This window comes from Lithobates pipiens, unplaced genomic scaffold (genome assembly GCF_037356315.1).
Source record: "Lithobates pipiens isolate NorthernLeopardFrog02 unplaced genomic scaffold, aLitPip1_a1.2 Scaffold_23, whole genome shotgun sequence".
NCBI lineage: Eukaryota > Metazoa > Chordata > Amphibia > Anura > Ranidae > Lithobates > Lithobates pipiens.
In genome coordinates, this window is record NW_027507785.1 from 29,907,209 (window position 1) to 29,924,758 (window position 17,550).

Genomic DNA, 17,550 nt, shown 5'->3' on the forward strand with positions numbered 1-17,550 from the left:
CTGCTGACCGCTCACCTATACTGCAGCAGTCCTTCAGCGGTATAGGGACTGACGTACAGTCTGCTAATCACTAACACACAACCTGCTTGTTCCACAAAAGTTCTTATAAGGACTGGTAACTTGGTATAGGGTGCTACGGTACATAGGCTTGAGTGCGGTACAGTCTGCTGTTCTGTAAGGACCGCTATCGGTCCACAATAGATAGGGTTGACGTGCACCACTGCTGACCGCTGCCCTATACTGCAGCAGTCCTTCAGCGGTATAGGGACTGACGTACAGTCTGCTAAACACTAATACACAACCTGCTTGGTCCACAAAAGTTCTTATAAGGACTGGTAACTTGGTATAGGGTGCTACGGTACATAGGCTTGAGTGCGGTACAGTCTGCTGTTCTGTAAGGACCGCTATCGGTCCACAATAGATAGGGTTGACGTGCACCACTGCTGACCGCTGCCCTATACTGCAGCAGTCCTTCAGCGGTATAGGGACTGACGTACAGTCTGCTAAACACTAATACACAACCTGCTTGGTCCACAAAAGTTCTTATAAGGACTGGTAACTTGGTATAGGGTGCTACGGTACATAGGCTTGAGTGCGGTACAGTCTGCTGTTCTGTAAGGACCGCTATAGGTCCACAATAGATAGGGTTGACGTGCACCACTGCTGACCGCTCACCTATACTGCAGCAGTCCTTCAGCGGTATAGGGACTAAGAGTTTTGTCACAGGGTCATTTAAAAAATGACATGCAGAGGAAGAGGCAGGCCCTTCCGCAGGGGTGGTAGGGGTAGGGCAGGAGCAACAGGCTTGAGCCAAAGTGGGAAGTTGCAGAAGGTGCGTTCAATTACTTTAAAGGATGCACCAGACTTGGTTGAGTGGCTCGCTCAGCCTTACTCTTCTGCACCCTCCTCATCCTCTCGATCTGCACCCTCTTCTTCACTCTCTGCTATGTGCACCCCCAAAGACACTACCACCAACAACACGACCACCACCACCACCACCACATACCTTCCGCTTGAGTCACTGGAATTATTTTCCGATCCATATCAAGAGGACATTTCTGATGCGCAGCCACTCTTGGTATTGGATCAGGAAGAGGAGGTAGCAACAAGCGCTACTCAGCAGTCTGACGCCAGTACCCAGATCAGCCCAAGGAGGAGGTTGGTCCCCGGTGTTGCTGCCTACTCTACTTATAGCGGTGGGGAAGGTGACGTTGATGATGACGTGTCTAGTGATGTCACGTGGGTGCCCACAAGAGAGGAAGAGGAGGGGAGTTCAGAGGGAGATATGGACCAGCAGATAGGGAGGAGAAGCAGCAATGACTTACATTGCACAGCAGGGACAAAGCAGACTGCAAATGTATCAGGAGCGAGTCATCGACCATGTACGGTCACATCTGGCGCTCCCAGGACACCGGCACATGGCTCCGCAGTGTGGGCTTTTTTTAACGTGTCCGCTGCTGACAATAGCGTTGCCATCTGCAATCTTTGCAGTCAACGCGTTAGTCGCGGTAAGCCCAATACTCACCTAGGGACGACCGCCTTAAGAAGGCACATGAGCAGCCATCACCGAGCCCAGTGGGAGCAACGGAACACACAAAGCCACACTGCAGGCTCTCACCGTCCAGCCTCGTCTTCTACTTCTCCTTCTCCTCTCTCCTCACAATTGTCCTCCACTCCACCTTCCATCACGCCAAGCTCACATTTTTCTGCAAAAAGGCAGGCTTCCGTGGGCCTAATGTTTGAGCGTAAAAAAATGATGACGCCGGATAACCCTCTTGCCCAACGGTTGGCGGCTGGCTTGTCAGAACTCATAGCCCGCCAACTACTGCCATATAAACTGGTGGACTCGGAGGCCTTTCGCAAATTTGTGGCCATTGGAACACCACAATGGAAGGTCCCAGGAAGGAAGTATTTCTCAGAGAAGGGCATCCCAGAGCTATATGGCCATGTTCAGCGGCAAGTGAATGTATCTCTGGCACACAGTGTCGGTGCCAAGATACATCTGACCACAGACACGTGGTCTAGCAAACACGGGCAGGGAAGGTATATCAGTTTTACTGCCCACTGGGTGAACCTTCTGACGGCCGTCAAGCATGTAACCCGTGGCACCCGTGTAGATTTGGTTTTACCGCCACGGATTGCATGCAGGCCTGACTCTTCTTCTCCTCCTCCTACTCCATCCTCCTCCCTCTCCTCCTCAGCTGCCTCCTCCTTTTCCGCTGCTAGCGTCTCTTCCACTGCACCGCCCAAGCTCCCCAGAACCTATTCCACATGCCAGGTGAGACGTTGCCATGCCGTGCTGCGTCTGTTGTGCCTGGAAGCAAAGAGCCACACTGGCCCGGCACTCCTTTCAGCTTTGCGTTCACAGGCAGATGAGTGGCTAACACCGCTCAATTTGACAGTTGGTAAAGTGGTGTGTGACAACGGTGCCAATCTGCTTAGCGCATTGAAACAGGGCAAAATCACGCACGTGCCGTGCATGGCACACGTCTTAAACTTGGTCGTGCAGCGATTCCTTGTCAAATACCCTGGGGTCCAGGACATCTTGCGGCAGGCAAGGAAAATCTCGGCCCATTTCAGAAGATCTTACACGGCCATGGCTCGCCTTGCTGACATTCAGCGGCGACACCATCTGCCGGTCAGACGTCTTATTTGCGATTGCCCGACGCGATGGAACTCAACCTTCTATATGCTTGATAGGCTGCTCCAGCAGAAACGTGCAGTTAACGTCTACCTGTATGAACTCTGCGAAAGAAACGGTTCTGGGGAGCTGGGTTTTTTTTCACCGCGCCAGTGGCTGCTCATGCGCGACACATGCAGACTTCTGCGGCCATTTGAGGAGATCACCAAACTGGTCAGTCGCAGCCATGGCGCCATCAGTGACATGGTACCTTATGCCTTCTTTCTGGAGCGTGCATTGCGTCGTGTCATTGATCAGGCTGTGGAGGAGCAGGAGCGGGAAGATGAGGAAGTCGCAATGCTGGATGAATTCCCAGGGGGGGCTACTCTATCTGAGACAAGTCAACAACAGGAGTCTGATGAGGAGTCAGAGGAGGATGGTGCCGGGGCGGATGAGCAGGAGCAAGAAGAGCATGCTTTAAACCTTTCTGGGATCCCTGTTGTGCGAGGATGGGGAGAGGAGAATGAAGAGGACGACATTATCCTGGATGATGAGCAGGAGCCAGGCCACCACACCGCTTCCACTTTAGTGCAAATGGGGGCCTTCATGCTCCAGTGTTTTAATAGGGACCCCCGTATAAAAAGCATGAGGGTCAAGGACCAGTACTGGGTGGCAACGTACTTAGACCCCCGGTACAAACACAAAATGGCGGAAATGTTACCGCCGTCGCAGAGGGCTGTCAGAATGCAGCACTTCCAGGCCTTGCTTCGAGAAATGCTGCATTCTGCTTTTGCGTGCGCTGGCAGAGGAGCAATTCCCACTCCCAGAGAAGGATTTGCGGGTACCAATCCAACAGCGCCTGCAAGAAGAGGCCGGTTTGAAGATGTGTTGGTGACTTCGGATATGAGGTCATTCTTTCAGCCGACCCATCGACAGGTGTCATCCGGATCCAGCATCAGGGAACGCCTAGACCGTCAGGTGTCCGACTACATTGGGTTAACGGCCGATGTGGACGCTCTGAGGAGTGATGAACCCCTAGACTACTGGGTGGGCAGGCTTGACCTCTGGCCAGAGCTTGCCCAATTTGCAATCGAACTGTTGGCTTGCCCCTCATCCAGTGTCCTGTCCGAAAGGACGTTCAGCGCAGCAGGGGGGATTGTGACCGATAAGCGTACTCGCCTAGCTCACCACAGTGTTAACTACCTCACATTTCTAAAAATGAATGAGGCATGGATCTCGGAGGAATTCAACACATGTGATCAGTAGACCATGTATATGTCTATAAACAATTTTTGGAATCAAGCACACAGACCTTCTTAATTCATTTGGCTCACTTCCCTGACCCAAAAAAGCACACCGTACTATATGCCCCTACCCTCCTCTTTGAAGAGGTTGAGCGGTGTCATATTTCTACTGGGGCTGCTTATTATGAGGGGTTCCCACCATCCCTGTGCTGTGCTGACTTCCTCCTGGGTGTTCTTATTATGAGGGGCTCCCACCATCCCTGTGCTGTGCTGACTTCCTCCTGGGGGTTCTTATTATGAGGGGATCACACCATCCCTGTGCTGTGCTGACTTCCTCCTGGGGCTGCTTACGGTGCTGCTGTCAGCGCTGTATGTCACGGAGCTGCTGTCAGCGCTGTATGTCACGGAGCTGCTGTCAGCGCTGTATGTCACGGAGCTGCTGTCAGCGCTGTATGTCACGGAGCTGCTGTCAGCGCTGTATGTCACGGAGCTGCTGTCAGCGCTGTATGTCACGGAGCTGCTGTCAGCGCTGTATGTCACGGAGCTGCTGTCAGCGCTGTATGTCACGGAGCTGCTGTCAGCGCTGTATGTCACGGAGCTGCTGTCAGCGCTGTATGTCACGGAGCTGCTGTCAGCGCTGTATGTCACGGTGCTGCTGTCAGCGCTGTATGTCACGGAGCTGCTGTCAGCGCTGTATGTCACGGAGCTGCTGTCAGTGCTGTATGTCACGGAGCTGCTGTCAGCGCTGTATGTCACGGAGCTGCTGTCAGCGCTGTATGTCACGGAGCTGCTGTCAGCGCTGTATGTCACGGTGCTGCTGTCAGCGCTGTATGTCACGGAGCTGCTGTCAGCGCTGTATGTCACGGAGCTGCTGTCAGCGCTGTATGTCACGGAGCTGCTGTCAGCGCTGTATGTCACGGAGCTGCTGTCAGCGCTGTATGTCACGGAGCTGCTGTCAGCGCTGTATGTCACGGTGCTGATGTCAGTGCTCTGTATTACGGTGCTGCTGTCAGTGCTCTGTATCTCCTGCACCCTCTTGTTTGCCTACCCTGGTCCCTGACCTTCCCTCTCCTCCATTGCCTTCATTAGCTCCATAGTCCTGAATTGTCAGAACAATTTCCCAAATAAAAAAAAAATGCTTGTAGTTATCGATCCCAAATTCACCTCATACATGTATTATGCTATTGTCCAGGTGGTGGGACTACGTGCTACCCCCTAATAATTACCCCGTGGCCGCAAATTCGACCTAAAGGTTTGCGAAATTCGCCTCCCATTGAAGTCAATGGAGCCCGCGGCGAACGGTCGTTTTCGCGAACGTTTGTGTCCGTTCGCGTTTCGCGTTCGCGAAACGTCCCGTCGGAAGTTCGTCCATCACTATTTATAAATATCAGATGCAATTATTGGGCTGTGTACTGCCTTTTGTCGTTTTTCCAGGGTCCTGAGCAGATCATGGATTCAGTCTACAGCTGGCTTAGGATTACTGTATTCAGCCTGTGCCAAGTCTTCTTCCCATAGGATAGAAACAGGCATATTTATTTATTTAATACCATTTATGATGCATGCTACAAATCACATGACCAGATGTTATTGTCAGTTCTCCAAGCAGGAGGTAGATTTAAAGGATAACCAAACCCAAGAAGAAAAATATAATATTCTTCAGCTTACCCATCTTTAGATGCGGTAGGTGCATTTGTTTTATTTTTTTCAGGCTAAGAACATTTTCAGCGAGTATAGACGGTAAGTGATTAAGCCCCCATGTACATGGGACGCTGAGGCAAAGTCCTCTGAACGAATCTTTTTGACACCTTGAAACCAGCGTTTAAAACACCCGTTTAGCCACGTTTGCGTCTAGAAGCGTTTATTAAGATTACCTAATTTAAGACCCTCCCCAAGCTCAAAAAACATTGTAAGTTAACTATTTCAGCCATTTTGACCAGAGTGAGTAGCAGCAGCAGAGAGAGCAGTTGTCTACTTGTATTTGCCTCTATTTCTGTGCTTTATTTGGAAATGGATCCCATAATGAGCATATGTGAGGAAATGCTCCTGACATTGCTCTTGACGAGGCTAGAACGAGGTAGAAAATGGTGTGAGAGGTCCAGAGTCAGAGTTGATCGCTATTGGACCCATCCTTTCATTGTGCAGCGAATGTCGGAAGGATATTTTGTAAACATGTACGTACAGCTGCGTACCTACCCCAACAATTTTTTTTCATTTCACACGCATGTCCATTGCCACATTTGACCTTCTACTTGAAAAAGTACAACCCAGTCTGACACGCATGGACACTCCCACAACGCGAGGAAGAGTGTGTCACCAGAGGAACATATGTTGGTGACGATTAGTGCAGTTGCACTCTCCAAGTGTAGTTGCTCCAGAGTTTAGTAAATGAGGAAAAAAATAATTTTTGCTTGCACATGATTGCATGTTGCTCATTTACTAAGCTCTGGAGCAACTGCACTTGCAGAGTGCAATTGCAATTTACAAAGTGCACAGTTGATTGCCTTTAGTAAATCAACCCCAGAGAATCAGCAATTCAATGTCAACACATGAAAAAACAGTGCAATACAAATACAATGTTGTTAACCCAGGTACCTTTAACCACTTTGCGCCCGCGCTATAGCCAAAAGACGGCTACAACGCGGACGCTTACTGCCGGGAGGGCGTCCCTGGATGTCCTCCTGTTTACTTCCCCTGTGCGCGCCGCTGCGGGCGCGCATCGGGGAAGTTCTGTGTTGCCCATGTCCCTTGGACACAGCCAATCACAGATCGTGCTAAATGGCCAATCACAGCGGCCATTTAGCACTTGATCGTAGTGTCCACTGAGAGGTGATCTCATATGTAAACATATGAGATCATCTCTCATCGCCGGCTCTCCCTCCTCACACAGAGACAGCGTGTGAGGAGGGAGAGATAAACGGCTGCAGCTGCAGCCAGTGAGTAAGAACACACACACAGTAAAACACACACACAGTGAAACACACACACAGTAAAACACACACACACAGTGAAACACACATACACACACATGCCCACCTGTCCCCAGTGCTACCTATCGGTGCCATCTGTCCCTTGTCCCCAGTGCCACCTGTCCCCAGTGCCACCTATCAATGCCACCTGTCCCCAGTGCCACCTATCAGTGTCATCTGTCCCCAGTACCACCTGTCCCCAGTGCCACCTATCAGTGTCACCTGTCCCCAGTGCCACCTGTCCCCAGTGCCACGTCCCACCTGTCCCCAGTGCCACGTGTCCCCAGTGCCACCTGTCAGTGCCACGTGTCCCCAGTGCCACCTGTCAGTGCCACGTGTTCCCAGTGCCACCTGTCAGTGCCAGTTTCACGTGTCATCAGTGCCACGTATCAGCACCATCAGTTATCAGTGTCAGGTGTCATCAGTGCCATGTATTAGTGCCATCTGTCATCAGTGCCACGTATTAGTGCCATCTGTCATCAGTGTCACATCAGTGTCAAATGCCATCGGTGCCACGTATCAGTGCCATCAGTGCCACGTGTCATTGTCCTGGTGCTCCAGAGCCTTCAAAAGTGTAATAGGTAGTCAACCAGTTAGATGTGTAATTTATGCTCCTAGAGCACGTGATGGTGCTCCCTGCATGTTGGGCCTCTCTAAGTCGCCAGGCTGTGAAAAAGTCCCACACATGTGGTATCATAATACTCAGGAGGAGTAGAAGAATGTATTTTGAGGTGTCATTTGTGGTATACACATGCCATGGGAGAGAAATAACCTATTACAATGACAATTTTGTGAAAAAAATAAAAAATAAAAATAAATCTTCATTTTGCAAAGAATTGTAGGAAAAAATGACAACACCAAAAACCTCACTATGCCTCTTACTAAATACCTTGGAATGTCTAATTTCCAAAAAGGGGTCATTTGGGGGGTATTTGTACTTTCCTGGCTTGTTCGGGTCGCAAGAAATGAGATAGGCCGTCAGTACATCAGGTGATATCAATTTTTTATGATTTGCACCACAACTTGTAGACTCTCTAACTTTCACAAAAACCAAATAATATCCACTAATTTGGGTTATTTTTACCAAAGATATGTTGCAGTATAAATTGTGGCTAAAATTAATTAAAAAAAAATTATAATTTGCAAAATTTTATCACAGAAACAAAGAAAACATTTTTTTTCAAAATTTTCGGTCTTTTTTCATTTATAGCGCATAAAATAAAAAACCCAGAGGTGATCAAATACCACCAAATGAAAGCTCTATTTGTATGAAAAAAAGGACAAAAAAATAATTTGGGTACAGTGTTACATGACTGAATAATTGTCATTCAAAGTGTGAGAGCACCGAAAGCTGAAAATTGGTCTGGGTAGGAGGGGGGTTTAAGTGTCCAGTAAGCAAGTGGTTAAGAATGGTTTCAGCTATACTGCAGTACCAAGAGCATAAAAATAGCAATCTGACTGATATCAACAGTTGCTGGTAGTTAAGCAGTTCCTGACTATTTTAATGAACGTCTACTATAAGATAGGCTCAGGCAAAGTGTCCTGACTATTTTTAGCATGCACAAAATCATATGTAAGAGATTAAAGTTAAATTTTTAACCTCTTGGCACCGAGCACACACAATTATGCGCCCTCTCGGCGGCTGGGCCTTGGTATCAACCGCCCACATATTTGCGTACAATAGCGCTGACAGTTCTGTGCCATGAATGCGTGCCTTGGAAGCTCCCGGCACAGTGACCAGCGGCTAACAGAAAGTTTTTTCCAATCATGTGACCACCACGACAGCCAATCACAGTGGGCACGTGGCCAAAAGCCCCGTCCCGCCTCTCAGCATAGTAAACCCCTGCAGCCGGTGCCAAGGGGTTAAAAAAATGATTGTGCTGGGGGTTATACATGCCTGTGAGACTCTTACTTGTGGCAGAAGAAGCTAAGCATATTGTATTGGTACAAGAGGGCTTTTGTTCTATTTAACCTTTAAGCTCCTCCCACTGTTAACACAATTTGGCCACACCCACAGTTCGCCACAGCGAGTTATCCATGCCACATTGCTGCTTTTCTTGGGGTTCTCAAAGGTGCTCCAGGTCTTTTACAGTCATAGTTAAACCCCGGACACAAACAAAATCATTCCTACTCTTTACCACTGTGCACTTAGCACATCACATTTGTTTTTTAGGGTGTAATGCGGCCCAACTTATGATCTTGCACACAGACCCACTCATTTTCTAAAACTCCTCTGCTACAAGTAAATCTGCTTAAGAAAGCAAGCCTCTGGCAATCTACTGAACATAGGCACTCTGTGCCTACTGCACTACTGAAACTGCCTTATATTTTATGCAGATAACATTATATTCTGCTGTTGATTACTGAACACCGTAAAAAAAAGTTTACCGTAAACTCGTGTCGCCTGTTCCATCTGCACCATAGCCACACATAAGCCCCACCCACAATAATCCTGGACAAAAAGGATTACATGATTATCAGTAAATCTTTTTTTAAATGTCCCTAAACTCAGTCTGTGACAAAGTAAGGCCGCGTACACACGGGCGGACTGTCTGACGGACTTGGTCCGCTGAAACGTGTTTCAGCGGACAGTCCGCTCGTGTGTGGGCTTCAGCTGACTTTTTCAGCGGACAGTCTGGCGGACTAAGTCTTTCGGAATTTCCGTAATATTGTCCGTCCAACTTTGGTTTCAGCGGACAGTCCACTCGTGTGTAGGCAAGTTGGACGGACTAAGTATGGCGCATGCTCAGAAAGGATTTACACGGCCGAAGGTTGCATGGCAGTGTATTGGACGTCGTATTTCTAGTCCTGTGGTATGTGCTGTACACGTCATCGCGCAAGCTTTCAGCGGACTGTCTGTTCATCGTGTGTGGTCAAGTCCGTTCATTCAAAAGTAGGACAGACTGTCTGTCGGATTGTCTGACGGACTTAGTTGGCCAGACAGTCCGCCCGTGTGTACGCGGCCTAAGCCATTTGTTTTGCTTGTGGTTGAAAACAGCTTACTTTCTGCTTCATAAATTGCAGAATATTCCAATTTGGCCGTGAAAAATATGTTGCAACTGGTCAATGTTTATATTTTCAATGGTACACAAAAATAATCTTTTTTTTTCCAGATGCAATATTCATGTTCAGACCTGCCCATACATGATGTAATATCTGTGGAGCAAATCAAAATAAGATGCTCCCTTTTTAATTCTACAATCAACACGGCTACTCTCTCCTTCAGAAATTGTAGCCTATCCAATAATGTCTTCAAATATGTGCTGCAAATCTTGGCACTTTTTTCTTTCAATTTGAAAGCTAGAGATACTTTTTTCTTTCCTAATGCAATATGCCTACTCAAAAAAAAAAAAAAGATGTCTTTATATGCTTCTTTTTTTTTTGATTGTTAATTTATTTCTTAGTATTTTTTATCTGTTTATTAGAAAATTGCTGCTCCTGAGGAAGCGTGATTCACGCGCAGCATGTTGAGCCTCTGAATTGAAATTTCTGATATACCCGGATGTAGACACACAACTCATCAGATACCCATATCAGGCAGTGCTCTAGGGATCGCTTCTGACTTATGATTATGAATATGGTTACTATGTGAAGTCAATGTCTATATGTACAGGGTATACTATTAAACTAACTGTATCTTATATGTTATTATAATAACTATACTTCAACTTTTATTTTATATACCTATTTTTTAAAAATAAGAAAAACATTTTATTAGGTCTTTTTATTTGGGTGCCTATAAAGTCCATCGCTTCTATGTCAATTTTCAATTTAGTTAATTTCGGGACGTTGGCACCCCACTACTGGTACTTTCATAGTGTCATCCTATGTTAAAGTACCCCTTTGAGAATTTAACTATTTTTAATATGCCTACTCAATCCCAAAGAAACAGTGGCCTGCCTATGAAAAAGGCTTTACAACGGTGTTGCTAAACAGTACATTTTTTCCATCTTTAGTCTCTGAATCAAGACACTAATTTTGTATCTCCAGATGTCATATGTCCTTTTATATGTCCTTCTCTGAAATTGAAGCCTGTCCATACAGGCTTATTGAAAGGAGACAAAAACAAAAAAGCACAAATGGATTCACAATAGTACAGTACTTAAGTGGGTATTACGAAGAAGAGCTAAAACCACTGAGCTCATAGAAAGTGTTCCTTCACCCCCTTCAGTGGTTGGTCAACAGCAACGTGTTTTGGGTCTGCTCCCTGTTCCTCATCCTAACTAAATGGACTACCTTTGAGACTTAAATAGGCTGCTTGCAATTAACCCCTGCTTTGCAAAAAACACAGTAAGAATAGGAGACCTGTTGTGAACCGCAAGAGCATATAGACATTAAAATATGTGGAGTATATCACAAATTCATAAAAAATATTCCAGGTATATTCCTCAAAAAATAGATATCAAAAGAGTATCTCTCTTTCTCTATCTCTCTCTCTCTCTCTCGCTGTAAATACATATACACATAGATATATACTGTATATATGTGCACATGATCATTCAGGCAAAAAAGTGTACCCCCTGGAAAATTGGCACCAATACTCCCAGATGCCTGACTCAAGGGTAATATTGACAAAAATTGCAGGTTGATTAAAACAGCTGGTAACGATTATGCAACAACAATGAGGGAAATGCTAAATATTCAACAGAAACCTCAAGACAATGGTAGAGGTATCTAGCTCCTTGTTTAAACCATGAGGATGTAGACTATCCAATTGGAAGCGCCGATGGGTTTCTTGGGCATAAAGATTCTTAAATCTTTCTCCCTTGGAATAAATAGAGGGGATGGTTTGAATAACAAAAAGACCCAGAAGGCAAGGGTCCTTCCCATGATGTAGGAAGAAATGGTGGGATATTCTGTACTTAGTGAATCCATGCTCTATATTTTCTCATATGCTCTCTAAAATGGACTGAGGGGTTGTATTGCCCGACCTACATAGTAAAAAATGCATGGACAGGTAAGCAACGAAGTTGAAGAGCAATTGAGTAATTCCTTCATCTGAAAGTTGTGGCCTTTTCTATCGGTAATGGAGGTCTGGCTGCGTTGAACATGGGAGCAAGCCAAGCATTTTCTTGTTTTATGTTCCTTATGCATATTCACACATGTGATCAAGTGAAAGCACCACGGTGGGGGGGTGGGGGGGTCTATTCTTTTCCATACAGGATTATTATCTGTGACTGTGATGCAAATCTGTAATATTTTCCATCCTCACACTTCCAGAAAAGAAAATACAGTACGTTTAGTTTTTTTTTTTTGTTGCAATGTGCTTTGTCTCTCTCTCTGAAATTTCAGCTTATTCAAGAAAAGCTTAAAATGTGTGATGCAAATCTGTACAATTTTTCTTTCTACTAGTAAATCTGCTTTTTCACATGTCTACCTGTTTTCTCCCTCTGATATAACAGACTTTCAAAAAGGCTTACAAAATGTGCTGTACATTTGTACAAATTTTGATGTCTTGCTGCATGAATTTTTCCTCGGACATAGCATCTTAGCAAGAAAAGAGTACATACTGTCAAACTACTTGGATTTGACTTTTTGCTTGTGGCTCTGGAAAATTTTACTCCAATTTAGTTACACTTGTCAAGTCTCTCTGTGTTCCAGTGTGGCTTAGTAAAAACACTTACATGGTGTGCAGCATGTTTGTGAAATATTTCTGGCTCTTGAATGTGACAATATAAACTTAATTTTGATTTAAAAATAACATATGTCTTATCTCTTCCTCTAACATAATGGACAAGTAGAAACACTTGGACAATGTGCAGTGAGTCTATACAATATTTATCTCTGCTGTCTTTGAAATATCACAATCTATTATTTCTTGAAAAACATGACTTAACCCTCCCTCTTATGTTGCTGTCCAAGCCCCAATCAAACTGCTTACTTGTTCTTCGGTCACTGTGCCATATGTTTAGCTGTTGTCTCTGAAACCGGCCATGGTAATTTTTTTAGTTCACCTTGACAACTGTCTTATTTTTGGAATGTGACTTGTTAAGGTTGAAAAAAGACACCAGTCCATCTATTTCAACCTGTGGTGTGTGTGTTTCTGTCAACATTACATCTTATATCCCTGTATGTTGCGATTGTTAAGATGCTCATCTAATAGTTTTTTTTAATTATCGACACTCCCTGCTAAAACCACTGCTTATTGAAGGGAATTCCACATCCTTACGACTCTGACAGTATAGAACCCTCTACACAGATTACGGTTAACTTTTTCACTCCTTTTCACTGAAAAGTTTTTCCCTATGCTAGGGTCACCATTGAGGTGTTTGCATATTGCTATCCTATCCCCTCTCAAGCATCTCTCAGAGAGAATAAGTTCAGTGCTTGTAGTCTTTCCCCATATATGAGATGTCCTCTATCCCATTTATTAGCTTCATTGTCCTTCTTGAGGACTGGTGCCCACAACTGGATGGAATACTCCAGATGCATCTGGACCCGAGTATTGTAGCGTGGGAAAATTATTGTTTTATCTCTGGAGTAAAATGAGAATTCTCCCACTCTACAATACTATGGGTTTAGTGATTTTGAAGTGTTTTGGTGCATTCTGGGTTGATATTTTGTTATACTTTGTAGACAATACATTTATGCTATGTGATTTGTTTTGACACTGGCAAATTTTATAAAGCTGATAGTAGTAGCTTTAGCATTAACTATAGATTTTAGCTATATTTTTCCTCTGCTCAATTATGGATCATAGATGCACCAAAAATTGTTGACTTTAGAAAAACTACCTAAAAAAAAAAAACTTTTTTCTAAATCAATCATATTAGGTTGTTTCTGCTGTATGTAAGCCAAAGAATAATGTAAAAGCAAACCAAATTATTACACATGCAATTTATGTGATCCCACAATATGGTGCCGCTGATGCTGTTCTAAGAATTATAATGTTCTATAAAACCATATATGGCTTTAAGGCATCTCCAGAGTATATAGTGTAAAGGCTTTTTGTATTTTCAGTGTTGCTATTTTAGCTGGCTAAAAAGATCTTCTAACCACTGAACAGTAAAATAAAAATAAAAAAATTTTCATTGTTACATGTCCCCCAGGCCACTGTCCAGCTATCCATGGTTTGACAATCTCCTGCATATTACCCAGAAAATGATTATTACTGATTTCTAAGATTCAACACACTTGACTTCAATGGGGTTTGGATTTAGAATTTGAATATCAGTAATATCCACCTTCTCTGCATCAAACTGAAGCTAGGTACATTGAGCTAGTGGCTAATAGTGGACAATTGAATACTTCTTTGAAGATATACACATTCTAGTCTGTTCTGATTTTATGCAAGAGTCATGATTTAGGGCCTGTGTCAATGGTATAAGTTTAACATCAGTTTAAGACGCTTCTGTGATCCTTTAAAATTAATTCTGACACTTTATAAGTCTCTGGTTTGGCTGCACCTGGAATATTCCATCCAATTCTGGTCACCAGTCCTCAGAAGGGATGTACTGGAGCTGGAGAGAGTAGAGAGAAGGGCAACTAAATTAATATGGGGACTGGAGGACCTTAATTATGAGGAACAACTACAGTGGGTGTTAGCGGCGAGATTAACACCCGCGAGCCCCGTCGCAGGAGCCAGCGCCGAGCTATGTCGCTCCTCCCGCTCGCCGCCCCAAATACATTCCTATGGATGTGCGGCATCTCATGGGGGCAGCGAGCGCGAGAAGCACAGCTCACAGCTGTGATTTCCATGATATCAGCGGCACCTACTGTAGAAGCACTAAATGTTTTCTCCCTGGAGAAGAGACACATGAGATGAGATATGATAGTGTTATACAAATATCTCAACGATGATCACAACGTATGAAACTTTTCAGTCCCAGGGGGTGTAAGAGGACACAGGGCCACACCATGAGATTGGAAGAGAAGCGTATTAACCTTAAGCTGCATAGGGTTTTTTTCACAGTTAGGGCGGTAAGGATGTGTTACTCCCTTTCACAATTGGTGGTGTCACCTGAAAGTATGGATAGTTTTAAAAGACTCTCGGATGGGCATCTTAGCGAAAACAATATACGGGGATATGGGTAATGATTTTTATATACACACACACCTACACAGGTTGAACTGCATGGACTGTTGTCTTTATTTAACCTTACCAACTATGTAACTATTGACAGGTGCATTTGATCTGCATTTGACCTGGTTCTGACTTGCATTTGAATGTTTTAAGGTTTTGCATTCCTATAGACTTGTATGAGAATGCAAACCCAAAATCAAAATCCCATTGGCACAGGCAGTTTAAGACACCAAAAGCATACGGCTTCATAAATGTTGGGTACTTTGGCTGAGATATGGGTATATTGTTATGTAGCGGGTATGGAATGTTGGGGTGTAGCTTAATGATATCCCAATTTTAATGTTGATAGATTTTGAACTTTTTCACCCACAGGGTAGAATTGTGTTTAGAATCATAATTAGGATATTAATACATTTTAAAAGTGGAAAAAAAATGGTAGGTATTGAGCTTTTTCACCTACTGAATAGAAATGTGTTTGGAATCATAATTCAAATATTAATACATTTTACAAGCAGAAATGTTGGTAGGTATTGAACTTTTCACCTGCTGGGTAGAAATGTGTTTGGAATCATAATTACGATATTAATACATTTTAAAAGTGGGAATGTTGGTAGGTATTGAACTATTTCACCTACTGGATAGATGTGTTGTTAGAATCATAATTACGATATGAATACATTTTTGTTAGGATCACCAGCCAGTCTATGTTCTGGCAGATTTTTGTTCTGTCCCTCTCTTTCTCAGTGAGGAGCACCATAAGTCTATGATGTGTTGGGTTCCTGCTCTGCTGCTCCCAGCATGCCACTGTACTAACACCCAGCAACAGGTGCAGCTCTCGCCAGCCCCTCCCAGGTCACTGGTTGGCACTTAGGCCGGTACATGATTTAAACCTCACAAATCTTGCAAGTCCAGTGTTCTACCGCTGTCTATTTAACCTGACCTCTGTTATTGACTATGCTATTTGGATTGCCGCCAGACTCCACATCTGCTGGTTACTTACCATGCTGTTTGGATTGTCATCAACATACCTGTCATTGGCATGCTGAATATCCAACTGCATATTGGTTTTTGCTGGTGCTTGTAGCGCCATGGCTGTCTGACACTCTTTAAGGTCTTAGAGCTTCACATGTGCAAAGTGAAATATTTTGTTTCAGAATTTCGTTTTCGTCCGAAAAATACATTTATTTAGTTACTCCCGAAATTCGTTTTTATTTATTTCATTTTTCCTTAAAAATTCGTCCGAAAATCCAAATGAATTAAGGTCGAATCTGTCATTGAAGGCTTATGGTGTCTGTCGAATGTTCAAAGAAGTTTCGACGGAGCAGCTAAACTGTATGACCATGTATAGTTTAGCTGCTCCATCAAATCTTCTTAGAACTTTCGACAGACACCATAAGCCAAAGATTCAACGTTTGTATGTTTTTCGCCGCTTTGTCGAATCTTTGTGATTCATGTTGAATGTATATAGTTCAAACAGAAAATGGACTGGTGATAGTGATCACTGATCAGACAAGTAACAAGATAGGGTATATAGAATCTATATAGAATCTCAAGCTATAATATAGAGTCTATAATAATAAATCCCCCCCCCCCACAACACGGGCAGCCTCTGAGGCTATCACAACACTAGCAATACTAGTATCACTATCAAGTTCACAACACTAACACGATAGAAGCAGATTATTATGAAAAAGTTAAGTTGAACTGTAGCTTTCTTCACTATTGTTCTGCTGCTGTGCTTATGCTTAATTGCTAAATAATTTAGGTTCTCTGACAAACGGAACAGCTGAGGCCGCGTACACACGGGCGGATTGTCTGGCCAACTTAGTCCGCTGAAACGTGTTTCAGCGGACAATCCGCTCGTGTGTGGGCTTCAGCTGACTTTTTCAGCGGACAGTCTGGCGGACTAAGTCTTTCGGAATTTCCGTAATACAGTCCATCCAAACTTGGTTTCAGCGGACAGTCCGCTCGTGAGTAGGCAAGTTGGACGGACTAAGTATGGCGCATGCTCAGAAAGGATTTACACGGCCGAAGGTTGCATTGCAGTGTATTGGACGTCGTATTTCTAGTCCCGTCGTACGTGCTGTACACGTCATCGCGCAAGCTTTCAGCGGACTGTCTGTTCATCGTGTGTGGTCAAGTCCGTTCATTCAAAAGTAGGACGGACTGTCTGTCGGATTGTCTGACGAACTTAGTTGGCCAGACAATCCGCCCGTGTGTACGCGGCCTAAGATTGACTGTCTTCTGAAATGATTCAGTGTGTGTTTTTGGTTACAATCAGCCAATACCTTGTTGGTTACAATCAGCCAATAACATTCATCATCATTATTTTTATTTTACTTCCCCCACCCAATTCCAGCAGTAATCTTTTCTCTCTCTGTCGAATCTTTTCTCTCTGTCGAATCTTTTCTCTCTATGTAGAATAACCGTGGACTAATAGAGTTAAGGTTAGGCACATTCGACCACAGGTTAGATAGACACAGATTGTTATTGTCAGTGTCATGTCGAATCTCCTATCTATATCGAACTGTTGTCACAACGAAAACAAAAATAAAGCATTTATTTATGTCGGATATTTTGTTTTTCGGATTCTGCACTTTTGTATTCGTTTGTTAAAACAATAACGAAAATACCTGAAATTCGGACAAAAATGCATTCGGACAAAAATGAATGCACATGTCTAGCTCCTACTGTATA